The sequence below is a fragment of the Furipterus horrens genome, unplaced genomic scaffold (assembly GCF_987537825.1).
Source record: "Furipterus horrens unplaced genomic scaffold, mFurHor1.1.pri manual_scaffold_3, whole genome shotgun sequence".
Classification (NCBI taxonomy): domain Eukaryota; kingdom Metazoa; phylum Chordata; class Mammalia; order Chiroptera; family Furipteridae; genus Furipterus; species Furipterus horrens.
The window spans coordinates 138900541-138914775 of NW_028327173.1; the positions used below are offsets into that span (position 1 = coordinate 138900541).

The following is a 14235-nucleotide window of genomic DNA, read 5'->3' on the forward strand; positions in this document are numbered from 1 at the left end:
GATTCCTTTTTTCTTTTTAAAATATTTTTATTGATTTTATTTTTTGTAATTTATTGATTTTAGAGAGAGGGGAAAAGGGAGAGGGAGAAATCAGTTGTTGTTTCACTTATTTATGCATTCATTGATCGATTCTTATAGGTGCCCTGACCAGAGATCGAACCCACAACCTTGGCATATGGGGATGATGCTCTGACCAACTGAACTACCCTGCCAGGGCCAAGGAGTCCTTTTGATAGGTAAATTCTTTCTCTGGGCTCAATAAGGTAAAAGGTTCACTCCCCAAATGTATGTTGAAATAAATTTCTAGGCTCAAGATGGAGCTGCTCCTGCCAAGGTGTCCCCTCAGCAAACCAAAGTTTTCTCTCTTTGACCAGAAATCCAGTCCTCTAATCACCAAGGACCACACAACTCTGGACTCTTTATCGCTCCTTGATTTTTCTAAAGAAGATCAGATAATCATCCCCAAACATCATACCCTGTTTCTGCTTTGCCCTTTTAAATGCTCTACAAAAATTGCTCTGCCTGAAAACCTTAAAGAAGAGTGCCCCACTGCTTGTGAGGCACTGTACTCCTCCAATCTGTGTATTGTATTGCCTTGAATAAAGGACATCAAACGCATTACTAAATTGTTTTCATTTTGCCATTAGACAAGTGACTCTCTGTGGAATTTGTAACTAATTCAGAACTAATTCATCAAACTCCATTCACACATACATCCCTTAAAATGTATACAGATATGATTGCATTATCAAGTGTTCTGCACTTGCTTTCCCTAACATCACAGAGAAATCTCCCTTTCTTAGTAGAGCTGGTCCTATGCCATTGCCTGTACAACTGCTATAATGTAACCAGAGGGACTGGCAGGCGACAACTCGAGTCGGTGGGAGAGAGGCCATTTCAGGATGAGGGAAATCACGGGCCCAGACTGAGGTTGGGGAGGGGGAGATAGAGGGGTAGGCTAATATGGTTACCAAGTATAAGGTATTAGTAACAGTGTTGACGACGCCAGAGGATGAGTATTTCAAGCCAGCATTTTAGACTGCCTATACTTTTTGTAGTGGAGAGGAATAGGGAAGTGAGTTGGTTTGGGTGAGATATGGGTTGTCTGAAGATGGGCTGATAGGCGAAGCGAAGTTGTCCAGGATATGGTCTGGAACTGGAAGGGATCTAAGGTTAGAAAAACCGCAAGGCTGATTAGTTTTCTACACATGGCTGAGTCTTCACCGTTTCCTTCTCGCTCTAATAAAAGTCTTTATGCACACCTAACGATATAAGATTCACTGTGTGCTTCTCCTTACGCCTAGACCTCTACCAAAAACTCCCCACTCCCTTCCAGGACCCGCGCTGCGGGAGTTCCAAGATTGGGGAGGCCATTCTATTAAGCGCTTTAAGTAGCAAAGTGAGGCTACAGCCGCCGCCAATCAGACAGCCCGGATACCCGGATGTGATGCGGTATGCGATACAAAGGCGAGTTTCCACCCCACGCTTCCTCGGGTACAGTGGCCAATAAGCATTTCTCAGGAGATGAATGACAGAAAAAATAACCAGTTACAAACTAGTTTTTCTCACGCATGTGGAAATTCTTTTGCTTAGTCTAACCCACTGCAAGTTTTGATTGGACATACTTGTGAAGAGCGGTAAAATTGTCTAATTAGAAGCGGGACAGAGGAATATCGCAGCCAATAGGAGGAATCCTAGTAGTGGGGCGGGAATTAGGCCTTCTCCTCGGCGGCAGAGGAGACTCGGGGGCCATTTTGTGCAGAGACGCAGGCTGAGCGTTTGTGGCCGCGTTTCTGACCTCGATCAGCATTTGTTTTCTCCGCCTAGAACCCGGGAGTAGGAGATTCAGAATCGAATCTCTTCTCCCTTCTCTCTCCTGGTAAGTAGAGGAGACGGAAGCCAGCGGGGACGGGTTGGATTTCTCGGGTGGCGCGAGCGGGTGTTTGAGAAAAGACGAGGGAACCCTCCCCTCGATAATCAGGCCTTCATTTATTCTATTTCAGTGGCGGATTAGGTCTTACGCGGGAGAGAGTTTTATAGGCCTCAGCCCGTGTGTAGATTAACCTAGTGTCTTTTAGGCCACCAACAGCAGGAGAAATGCCTTTTTTTCGTTCTGTGTGTTAACGGCTGTTTTCCTTTCATTTTCTACGGCCATGAGGACTCGAGAGATCACGAAAGGGAAGATCGAGATGCTGGTTAATACAGTTGAAGTTCACATAGGGCTGATGCCAATTTAAAAATTGGGCGGGGTTTGGGGGAAGGATTACCAAGTAGACGTTATACCGCAAGCCTCTAAATTCTGGAGCGTACCGCAGGGCATAAGAATAATAAATGTTATAACAATAGATTTAGTATTTTTTGAATTCTTTTTATTTTCTCCTGAGACAGTGATGGATCTCGAAGTTATTTTCAATTCTGTTTTCCAAAAGTTTGTAATCTCACGTATATTAACAGTAATAATTAAAGCTACTTTTTATCTGCAGGTTACAAATCACTTGAAATTTATAAATTAGTGGAACTTTGCTTGAGGTAGGTATTACTACCTTTCTAAGCCAGAAACAGATACTAAGGTTGTTGGTTGCGAGGGTCTTACTAAATTAGGAGCGGAATTTGACCGCTAGGTTAGTCAAGTTGTTTCACCTAGCTGTTGGAGTACTAGGCACTATAAGTGCTGTATTTGAATCTTTACAAGAACCTAAATACAGCAACCACCAGCAGTAACTGGAACTTCCCAAACTGCATTTAGGAAAAATATGAGAATTGCATTTGTTATTAGTGTAACGCCCTAAGATGATAAAGTTTAATTTTCAGGGTATTTTGGCATTGATTTTCCAGACCACCTAAACTGGCAAGATTCAGAACCACATACTTTTTATTAAGCAACTACAGTGACTACTATTTGCTAGGTCCTGAAACTTATTAACATTTTTTGATGAGTTTATCAAAATTGCAGAGGTTTCTAAGTAGTATCACATTCCCTTATCCAAGAAATCACTTTTTTTTAATCATTGGGTAAGATTTAGTTGATTTTAATTTTCATAATATGTTAATCTCAAACTATTAAGTACATTTAAACCAATACTATAAGGTAAATTCAACCCTTAAACCTACTTGATAAGAAATAAAAGTACTCTTATTCTAGATACCCATACATTTGTTGATTCTTCATCTTATAATGGAATAGGGATCCAAAGCATTTTTTTAAGCCTCAAGATGTATATTATTTATTAAATGGGCTTAAAACTAAAGTTTATAATTCAGAATTTTTAGAAATGAGATAAGGGCGGTGATTGCTTAATTTAGGTAATCGTTTACCTAAGAAAAATATTGGCAAATAAAAGTAATGTCAGGAATTAATATTTAAGAACAGTTATTAATGAGTTGAAATTAATTAAAGGACACGATTTGTTTGAAGTCTTAGATCAACATGTGCCAGGGTCCACCTGGAATGATTTTGGCCACAGAATTAATAGCTGAAACAATTCTAGCTGTTTTCAAATAGGTAAGCAATAGCATCATTTACATGTTGGATGGAGAGGATGGCTTTAAGAAGGATGACTAAATGGCAGGGCTTTGACCTTTCTGAAGCCATGGGAATGCTTGGTGACGTTTATTTTTGTGTAGATAAGTTACACATAGCTTATGTTTATAATTAGGTCTCTAAAGGATTTCATATAGCATGCCACCTTGTTTTGGATGGAATTGCTGTTAAAAACAATTCAAGAAACAAACTCCAAAATAGGTAGTTATTCTAATCTTAAAGATTTTAACTGGTGAAATTGTGAGATGTTAACTGGGGAATGTAACAGTGGAAGGAATGTTGGGCTAGGAGTGAGGAGAACTGTATTTTATTCCTCCCCTACTGATTATTACCTGTGTCAGGCAAATGAGTTAAACTTTCAGATAGAGATATGACATATATATGACAAATGAGTTTTCCTTATACATAAGAAATTAAAATAGAAATCTAAGCAATTATTCTCTGAATTTCTAATTTCTATAAAACTCATTAGTTGCCAGAAGGCTGGAAAAGTTACAGAATAGTTTTGCTATTAAAAGCAGTTTTTGTATATCATTAATATTAACTGCCTTTTAATAGAAGTATTTCAGTCTTTTAGGTGTTTTTATTAGTAGTAGTCTTTGGAGACAACTTTGTGTTTGCTCATACTTAATATGTATACACATTCATTCTTATTGGGATCAGGGAAGATTATGGTTTTGTACATAAATTTACTAGAGTTGACTGGTGAGAACCAGAACTAATAGATGTAGCATAAGTGCATGTGTTCTTTTAGATACTGGAAATTTGAGGGTTATATAAAGGGAAAAAGGATTACTATTTTTGGTGTATTTACTATGATAGGTTATAATTTTCTTGGATTTACTTTGAATAGTATCAGGAACACATACAAAGCCTTGGTGCACATACCTGCTGTCAGTACACTGGAAGGATAAGGCACTTTGTTTATAAACAAGTGATCTTAACTAGGTTAATAGAAGTTCCTCATTAAACTCTTCACAGTTCTTAAACATGAGCTAACATCAGAATCAGCAAGAGGGCTAGTTAAAACATTCTGGGCTCTGTAGCCCCAGAGTTTCTAATTAAGTCAGTCTGGAGTGGGCCCTGAGAATTTACATTTCTAATAAGTGCCATGTGATACTAGTTGGCAGACCTCTTTGAGAATACCCCCTAAGAAGGGATCCAAACTTCCACAATCAACAGTATAACCTAGGTATACTGTTATTTACAAAGCATTGGAATTACATGCTAAAGTAGTTTTTTCTTTATTTTAATCCTCACCCAGGATATGTTTATTGATTTTAGAGAGACAGGAAATGGGAGAGAGAAACATGGATTGGTTGCCTCCCATATGCCCCCAACCAGGGATCAAACCAAAAACCTAGGTATGTGCCCTGATCTGGAATCATACCCGCCTGCAGCCTGTAGGTGTACGGGATGATGCTCTATAAACAGCCAAGCCACCTGGCCAGGGCAAGTAGTTTGGCGTGTTTTTTAAATGAGTGATAGCTCATCAATTTATCATAATGTCTTGGGAGACATCTTGACTTTGAAAGATGTCTTTTTTAAATATTAACTGCTTTTTAAGTTTATATCTTGTGAAAGATGTGCAAAGGATTTGTAAATGAGCCACAAAGTTACTTTACATATTCTGAAAATTTTAAGTACCCGGTTGACTGTACATTCCAAACACTGACTTGAAGAACATAATATTCAAAAGAATGCATTTTTCTACAACTTTTTCTATAGTTTGTAAATTTGTACAACTTAATGCATCAGTCCAAGTGGAAAAATAACTTTAACATGTTATGCCTAAACTGATCTGCTTTTAAAAAGTTTACAGTTAAGCCCTGGCTGGTGAGGGTCAGTGGGTTGAGCACCAACCTGCGAACCAAAGGGTCACTAGTTCAATTCCTGGTCAGGGTACATGCCTGGGTTATGGACCAGGTTCCCAGTTGCAGGTGTTCAAGAGGCAACAGATCAACAATGTATGTCTTCTCTGTTTCCTTCTCTTTCTCCCTCTTTCTCTAAAAATAAGTAAAATAAATTCGCAGTTAAAATTTTGGAGTTATAGTACCTATTCTGTTGCTGTAGTTATTTATATATAATTGATTAATGGAACACAACTCAGCTTAAATTTTTTTAAATTTTAATTTCTTTTTAGATACGGGCTGGGAGGGAGAATGAGGGAGGGAAACATCAGTGTGAGAGAGGAACATTGATGATCCATTGCCTCATGTACACAGACGAAATAGGGACTATCCCCTAACCAGGGACCAAAGCTGCAACCTAGGCATGTGCCATGATGGAAATCAAACTAGTGACCTTTCGCTTTGCGGGACGATGCCCGACCAACTGAACCACATCGGTTAGGGCTCAGCTTCAATTTTGTTTCTTTTACTGATATTTGGAGATGAGACTAAAGCCTTGTGGCTTAATATTGAAATGTGAGTGTAGGTAGTTCATTCTTACTTACTCAGAAGACCTACAGTCTAATTGTAAATCTTCACTGATGACACAGCCAGTCTGTCATGAATATTATTTTTTAGTGCATTATATATCATATTCTTAGAATTTGTTCTTGGAATTAGCTACATACACTAGTTTATAAATATAGTGGTAGCACGGAAAGAAGAAATTTCTTAAGGAGCATAATTTATTTTTCCAATGTTTTATGACATTATTCAGTAGCCATAATTTTTTTCCTTCATCTTTGGTTTTTCATTCTGTCAGTGAGTGGAATAATGTGCTCCTTATTTAAAGCATCTTTACTCCTTACTCTAGAACCTATCAGGTGTTGTGGTTTGGTGACAAGGTGTTATCTTACGCATCTTCGTGGTAGACCATTTTTCCTTCAGTATTATAGGAGAAAGTACATAGACTTAAAATTTAAAAACCCATGAATTTGCTTACCTTCATTAATCTTGATGAGATTTATTCACTACTTTATCTCTTAACCTGGTTTTTCTATATTTCCCTTGCCCAAACTCATTATCAAGATGAATGTTTGAACTCAGACCTTTCTCAGACCCTTAAAGGGAATACATGCGCATATTTTAATTTTAGTTATTTACTTACTGATTTTGTAGAATTGTGATCAGTCCCTGGTTGAAGTGAGTGATTCGATAGAGGCTCTCCCCATCCCAGTGAATGTCATGCTTTACCAAAATGTGTTAGTTGCAATGGACAGATGTTTCTGTCTCGGGGTTTAGGGCACAACATTTCTGAGGAACTCTGACTCAATCTGTCCCTTCTCCTTTCACAGGGCAGCAAGGCGAACCCCATCCCTACTCACTGGAGCTCAGCTTTGATTTTTAACCTCCCTTCCCCACCCCTCCAGAACACACACATTCCCATTCCAAATTGATTTTATTAAAAAACAAAAACATTTTAAACATAATGATGCAACTTGGTGTGCACTACGGCAAATTTACAGGTGTTTTTTTTTAATTGTTTCCAAAAACGGGACTTGGATTTAAGATGTAATTTTTAAAATTTCTATTTCTATTTTTCTGCAGCAGTTGGGTTAGAGGAGGAGCCTTTTAGCCTCTCATAAACTGACCTCTCTACTTCCTCGTGTATTTTTAAGATTGATTGATGATGTGGAAAGGGCTTTGCTTGTCTGCTACTGAGAACTTTACCCTGGCGGTTTTTGTGGAAACTGCTTTTGAAAAGAGAAAAGAAATGAACTTTATTTACTTGACATTTTTTCACCTCCCGTTTTTCTAATCTGGGCTATTTTTATTTTTGTTTTTTTACAGTGAGATTTTTTTGATCTTCAGCTACAGTAAGTTATTCCAATTTTTTTTTTACATTTTTCCTGACTTTCCGCTGATTTCCTTTTTATTGTTGTTACTAGTTACTATTATTTATTATTATTATACTTATGATGGTGATGATGATGATGATAATGACTGATGATTTTTAACCCGATTAAAATCGAGTTTTTCTGAATGTTCATAAGAATTTCTCCGGCCTCCTAATTTACTTTGGAGTTTTGCATCTTGGGAGAGAAAGCGAAGGCATTAGTATTTTTAAGTGGATTGATCACATAAACCTTTTCTCTCCCAACCCCACCCTTGCCCTCATCCCCTCCCCCACGCTCGAAAGAATTTTACTGGCTGTTAAGTCTGTGATCTTATTTTTCCTGATCTTTAACTTAACTGTTTTAGAGCATCTCTGGACGTCTGTATTTTTAATTTTTTTATTTTTGTTTTTTTTATTTTTAATCTTTCATTTGTTAAATTTTTAAACTGTGCTTCAATAAAATGTGTGTGGTACTACTTGACACCTATGACGGTGATGGCATTTTCCCAGAAAGCCATCTTCCTCCTGTTTTCCTTGAAATCCCATCCTGCTTTTCCTGTACACTACCCCTCACAAACCACAAGCTGCAGCAACATGGATGCCCAGCCTGGAAGAGCGGCAGCCAGGATGACCTGGAGCCAGGGGGGCCTTCGGAACAGATGCACACCCTTCCTGGGTGATGGTAAGAGGTGTGAGGTCCACTGGTTTCATTGTGAAGACTGGGAAATACACCAGTGTAAGTTTAGTTGATGAGGTGTAGGTTATAGCTTCTGGAAATGTTTGGGTTAATCCCTTTGTGTATCAAGAGATGTTTCCAAGGGAGGCCACTTAAGTGTTTTGTAAACTAATGGAATTAGGAGTATCTAGTTAACATGGGCTGATTGAGAAATTTTGATAATTGAAAAAAGCAGCTGCAGGTTTACATATATTTTAGAATGAAGTGGCTTGTTCTGATGATGAGCAACAGAGTGGCTCTTTTTCTTACTATTGCAAATTAATAAAAATTTTCTGTTATTTTAGTCTTCCTTAGGTTTGTGACAATAATTTTGGGTTGTATTTTATTGACACTTAAAAAAAATTTTAACATGAATCAAACCACAAACTTGCTGTAATGCTGTCTCACTGGAAGGTTTTTTAAAAAGAAAAGGATAGGAAGGCTTTTTAACATCACAAGGCAGGGAAATCTATTTAATCTTTGTATCCAAATCTGGGAAGATCTAGGGTTGACCTCTTTTTCGGTAATGACTTATGATGACCCAGCTACATATTGGGCAGTAAAGTGTATTTCTGAGGGTGATGAGAAGGAATGAATCTGGCCTATTCACAGGAGTAATGCGAAGATTAATAAGAATGTGGAAAGCCAAGGAGTTAAGGATTTTTGCAACCTGTATTATTCTCTTGACAACAGTGGAATATTTTGTTAACTCACTTCACTAGATTTTGAGCTGGGGCAAAATGATTTTTAAAGGCGTATTCAGTGCTGTGGTACTAGAAGCACATACTTCCCTTGTACTGAAATGGTAAAATCTACTTAAAGTGAACACTGTAGGCAATCTCAAAGGAAAACAGAATGGACATAAATGGTTAAAATTTCCTGAGGTTGTCTGAAGAAAATGGAAATTTCTCTTATAGGACCAAGTTTTGTTAATACTCTATTCTATGAATTTTTTCTGCTGTGCCGTTCTATGTTATCGTGTGGCTGCTGTTAACTATAGTTTTTATTCCTTACTAATTCTACAAATGCATTTTATGGGTCATGTTCTAATGGTTTTGGGGGAAACACAAAGTGTAGTAGTTCTTCAGGGACCTGGCCTAGGGAAGGAGACAGATGAATGAGATTTGTCATGTGATCAGAGGTAAGTATAGAACCTATAGAAGCATGCAGAAAATGAGTACCTAATTAAGAGGTCACGAAATGCTTCTAAGAGAAAGGGAGCCAAAATGAGTTTTAGAGAATGCCAGATTATAAACGTTTTAATGCCATGCCAAGGAGTTTATATTTTATTCAGAAACCAGTGGTGAACTTTTGAAAGATTCTAAACTGGGGAGTGACATTAGATATTTCTTCTTAGAAATGTCCTTCTGATAGTGCAGAAAAGGCTTAGAAGAGAATGAGATTTAAAATAATTAGTAAATAAGGAAGATATTAAACTAAGGAAGAAGAATGTTCCCAAAAGCAGTGGTATTGGGATTAGAAAGGATGGATAAATTTTAGGAGGATCTGGTGGTGGCTGTGATGAAGAGAGGGATTTGGTCTGATGGTAAGGATTCTAGCTTCTGGGATGAGGATAGTTGTTAGGTAAACAAAAGGGTTAGGGTTGAGAGTAGGAGAAAACCATTTATTAAACAATGCTATTTGAGATGCTCGTGAAACATTCAAGTAGAGATGTTTATTGATTAAACATTTGAGTGCTTAATCTAAAAATCATTAGGCATGTAGAGATGAACAAACCATACTGTCCCCTGCCCTCTTGGGTATTTACAGACAACCATTGAGGGGAGAAATAAAGTGAACAAATAGCACTTTCACAGTCTAGTTCCACGGAGTGAAAGAACAATGGGAGATGATAGGAAGGGGACCAAATTTACAATGTGGAGGTGTGAGCTTCCTGCCAGTGAAGAGACCTTAATGGAACCGAAGTAGAAATTGAGATCTGTAAATGGATTGTCATCTGAAAGCAGATGATGAGGGAAAAAATTAAGCCTCACAGCAAGAAATACTAGATAAAAATGCATAGGATAATACTAAGCATAATGTACAGGTCCTAATGGGACATATTTAAGATCTGGATTATCTGTTGAAGGACTTTGGAGAATGGAGAGATAGATTTCTTTGGAATTTCTTTTGGGTGTTTTCTGGGGAATGTTAGTAATAATGACAAAGTGCAAGTAGTGCAGTGAGTTACAAGACCTATTAGAGTAGTTAATCTCTTGAAGAAAATAGTGATCCTACACCTGAGATTACTTGCTCTGATTTTTCAATCGCCCTGAGTTTTCTTTGTGTCTATTAATGAACAAACGTAATTTGTTTGAAGAGAATAGGCTGGCGAGGCTGTAGGACATGTTATTTCTCTTAACAACTCCTCTTGGGTCAGGCATGATACATACAATTGTTTTCCAATAGAAAGGAAAAGTAACATAGAACTTAAATTCCTTCCTTTTGGTTGTAGTAATCTGGACATTTTACCATGTGTTAATTTAGTCTTCATCATAACCTTATGTAAATAATAAGATGTGAATGTGGAAGCACAGAATTTAAATAATTACATCATAAATGGTGAAGCATGGATTTGGCCTAGACAGTTAAACCTGCAGATTTCAACTCTTAATCATACTAGTCTGACTACTTCACTTGATATGTGAAGTATTTGGTATGCCTCCACCCCCAAAAAAGAAACTGCTTTGGACTTCTAAAAAATATTTTTAAAGGGTTTTAAACTAAACATTGTTATATATTTTAATTCACAACACTAAATGGCATGAAGAAGTGACAAAGGTGATAAATTGAGGTTAGGTAGGTGTGGCTTTGTAATATAATTTTATAGAATCTTTGGATTTGACAGCATTATTTTAGGGAAGTAAATGTATTTAAAAAGCTTTTTAGTTAAAAAGAAATAATTGTATTTATGGGTTTTAGCAACAACCCCAGAGAGATTTTGCAAAATCCAGCGGTCATTTTTCAGTCCTCATCACACTCAACCTATTGGTATGATTTAACCAGTAAAGCCTCTTTCCTCCTTGAAACACATTTTACCTTCAGGCTTTTCTTCTGCTCCTCCCACTTGGAGTGTTCTGTGGTTAAGTACTTTCACTTCTCTTTTTTGTTCACACTCCCTGGGTCATTTCATTCAGTCATATGATTTTAGTACCATTTATAAGCTGACTTATCCCCACACTTTTATGACCAATTTGAACTTCTCTTTTGAATGACACACCCATCCATCCAGTTACATATCCTGTCAGACTTCTTAGATTAAGTTTATTAACTTAAAAGTCCAAAAGTGGGACTCCTGATATTCTTCCCTCAGACCAATTTCTTCTGCAGTGTTGCCCAGTTCAGTTCTTGAAACTACAGTTTTCATGTCATTTAGGCCAGCCTTTGGTTAGCCTTGACCTTTTTTTGTCTTATACTTCATCTTTGGCCTTGTAGAAAATCTTGTCATCTTTTCCTTTAATATATAACAAGAATTCACCACCTAGACTGCCGTTGCTTGTTCCAATTTCAAGCCACCATCTTTTGTGCGTTGTTGCAATAGATTTGTTTTGCCTCTCCCCGCCAGTGTGGTAGCTAGATCAGTGCTGTTAAAATGCAATGCCTGAAGATTTGTAAATGTCTATAATCACTGTTGTACACCTGAAACTAATATAATATTGAATGTCAGTAGTGCTTGGGGAAAAAAAGTATTGAAAAATGTATTGCCTGAAGGAATTTCTACTTGAAACTCACCCAGTAGCTAGCTACCTATTTCAGCCTTTTAAAAATATTTATTTTTAGAGAGGGGGGAGAGGAGGGGGAAAGAGAGGGAGAGAAATACCAATGGGTGGTTTGCATTTTGCATGCCCCCAACTGGGGACCTGGCCCACATCCCAGGCATATACCCTGACTGGGAATTGAACCAGAGACCCTTTGGCTTGCAGGCTGGTACTCAATTCACTGAGCTACTTCAGCCAGGGCTATTTTAGCTTTAACATCAAAATTTTTCATTGTGATTTACGAGACACCCTGTGTGATCTGTTGTGCCCCTCCTCCCTTAGTAATAGTATATTTGGCTCCAGCCACACTGGTCTCTTTGCTGTGTCTTGAACACACTAGATGTTTCTATTTCAAAGCCTTTCCTTGGGATTTCCTTCCCCCAGACATTCATAAGGTTAGGTTCTTACTCAAAAGCCATTCAGTGATATTCTCCCCCCTGGAACCCCCCAAGTACACTAGCTCTTAAATGGAATTTTTCCCCTAGTTCTCTTATTAATATTCTGTACTCTACAAATAATGTAATCATTCATAGTGCACTATCATTCCTAAGATTAATCCTTTAAACAGTCATCTTCACATTTTTTATTTGGTATTAACTTTAAAACTTCATGGCTAAAAAAAATCTGGGTAGGAAAGTGTGCCTTTCAGAGAAAAAATTTCCCTTATTTTCCTTGAAAATTTGTTGGCTTTCTAAATTGGAATTATGCATTTAGTTGTTTAATTGAAATAAAAAAGGAAGACTAATCAAATTGCTTAATTTTGATGTGGATTTTTAAGAGAAAGTACCCCACCTTTATTTTACCTTCAATCTAAGTTAAGTAAGCATGCATGCATGCTCACAACATACAGAAAATGCAAGCCAGCCACATATAAGGATATACTTAAATCAGCCAAGAGTAAATGTTTGGAGGTTTTTGCATATATAGGCTTTTTAAAAAAGTTATGTCATAACTAGCATTTTTTTATACTTAACATTAACCTAAGAAGTCAGTAGATAAGATCTCCTAAAATTTTAATAGCTATCTGGTATTATTGTGTTGCCTACTTATACAATATATTACTTAACTAAGTCTTTTGTTGAGTCCTTAGGGTTTCCCACAATTTTTCCCTTTCATAAACAGTTTCATAAACAATTGAACATGCTTAAACTAAGACTTTGTAATGCCGTTATTTTTAAAAATAATTAATCCCCAGAAATATAATTGTTCAAGGGCATGCATGTTTTAAAAACTTTTCAATCTAGGTTGCTTTCCAGAAAGATGATAAGTTTATCTACTTACTGGCGGTGTGACTACTAATTTTTTTTTTTTTTTTTCAGTTGAGGGGAATGAACTTTTTTATTTTATTTTTTATCCTCATCCTAGGAGACATACTCATTGATTTCAGAGAGGGTAATGGAGAGGGAGAGGAAGAGAAACATTGATTGGTTGTTTCTCATACATGCCCTAACCAGGAATAGAACCTGTGACCCTTTGGTTAATGGGATGGTGCTCCAACCAACTGAGCCATACTGGCCAGGGCAGTGACTACTAATAATTAATTTCTACTTTTGTGAATTACCTGGATCTTTGCTTATATTTCAGGGTTGGACACTGAATTTCAGTTTCTGTGTTGTTTAATAAGTATAAATTAAAGTATAGGAATGTTTTATAGTTAACGGATTTGCTAAGTGAAAAATTGCTACCAGATCGAGTATATTTCTGTGTATAGTTTGAGATTTGCATGTAATTTTTATTCACAGATATGTGTGTGCATGTTTGGTGCTATCTTAATTTTATTGTGAAAAATTTCTAAACATAAAAGAGTTTCTCCATTCTTTGACAATCCGTGGGTAATCTTGTTTCATCTATACCTGCATCTGCCTTTCCCTCCTATTTTAAAGTAAATCCTTTATATATTTATTTCATCAGTATTTCAATATGTGTTTGTAAAAGATAAGGACTTAAAAAGATAACCACAATCATCATCATCACACAAACCATTTAATAATTATATTTTAAGCCTAAAGTACTATTCTGAGGACTAAGGCATTCCCAATTGTGTTTTATTTCTGTGGGAATGGTAACATGGATGTTGATGGTTTTTTGCTTACATGTTTTATACTTAGTCCTTTCTGGGATTTGGGGAGTTTTGTTTACAGAGATAAGTTCTTAAATAATTGAGAGAGAGTCACTGGCCAGGTAGTTCAGTTGGTTAGAGTATTGTTCTGACACCCCAAGGTTGAGGGTTTGATCTCCAGGCAGGGCACATTCAAGAAACAAACAATGAATGCATAAATACGTAGAACACCATATCAGTGTTTCCTCTTCTAAAATCAATTTTTAAAAAGTGAGGGAATTTCAGCATTGTCTTCATATTGGTTGATAAAAACCAAGTTCAGGATAACAAAAGATGGGATTCCACTATATGCATTTTACCATTAAATTCTCAAGTT

The 14235-nt window shown here is 37.0% G+C and overlaps 1 protein-coding gene across 16 annotated transcripts in view; it reads left to right on the top strand.

The window, feature by feature from the left end:
- The first annotated feature begins 1739 nt into the window (after positions 1-1739).
- The window catches only part of HNRNPC (heterogeneous nuclear ribonucleoprotein C), a 60532-nt gene continuing 48036 nt past the window's right edge, over positions 1740-14235 (top strand). For 9 of the 16 annotated variants that reach the window (XM_090270325.1, XM_090270333.1, XM_090270334.1 and 6 more), the window contains exons 1-5: positions 1740-1879; positions 2484-2529; positions 6786-6956; positions 7282-7307; positions 7838-8009. The gene's annotated coding sequence lies outside the window, so the exon portion shown is untranslated. Of the gene's footprint in view, positions 1880-2483; positions 2530-6785; positions 6957-7281; positions 7308-7837; positions 8017-14235 lie in introns of all 16 variants that reach the window. The other 7 variants (XM_090270329.1, XM_090270327.1, XM_090270331.1 and 4 more) reach the window with 7 other exon arrangements.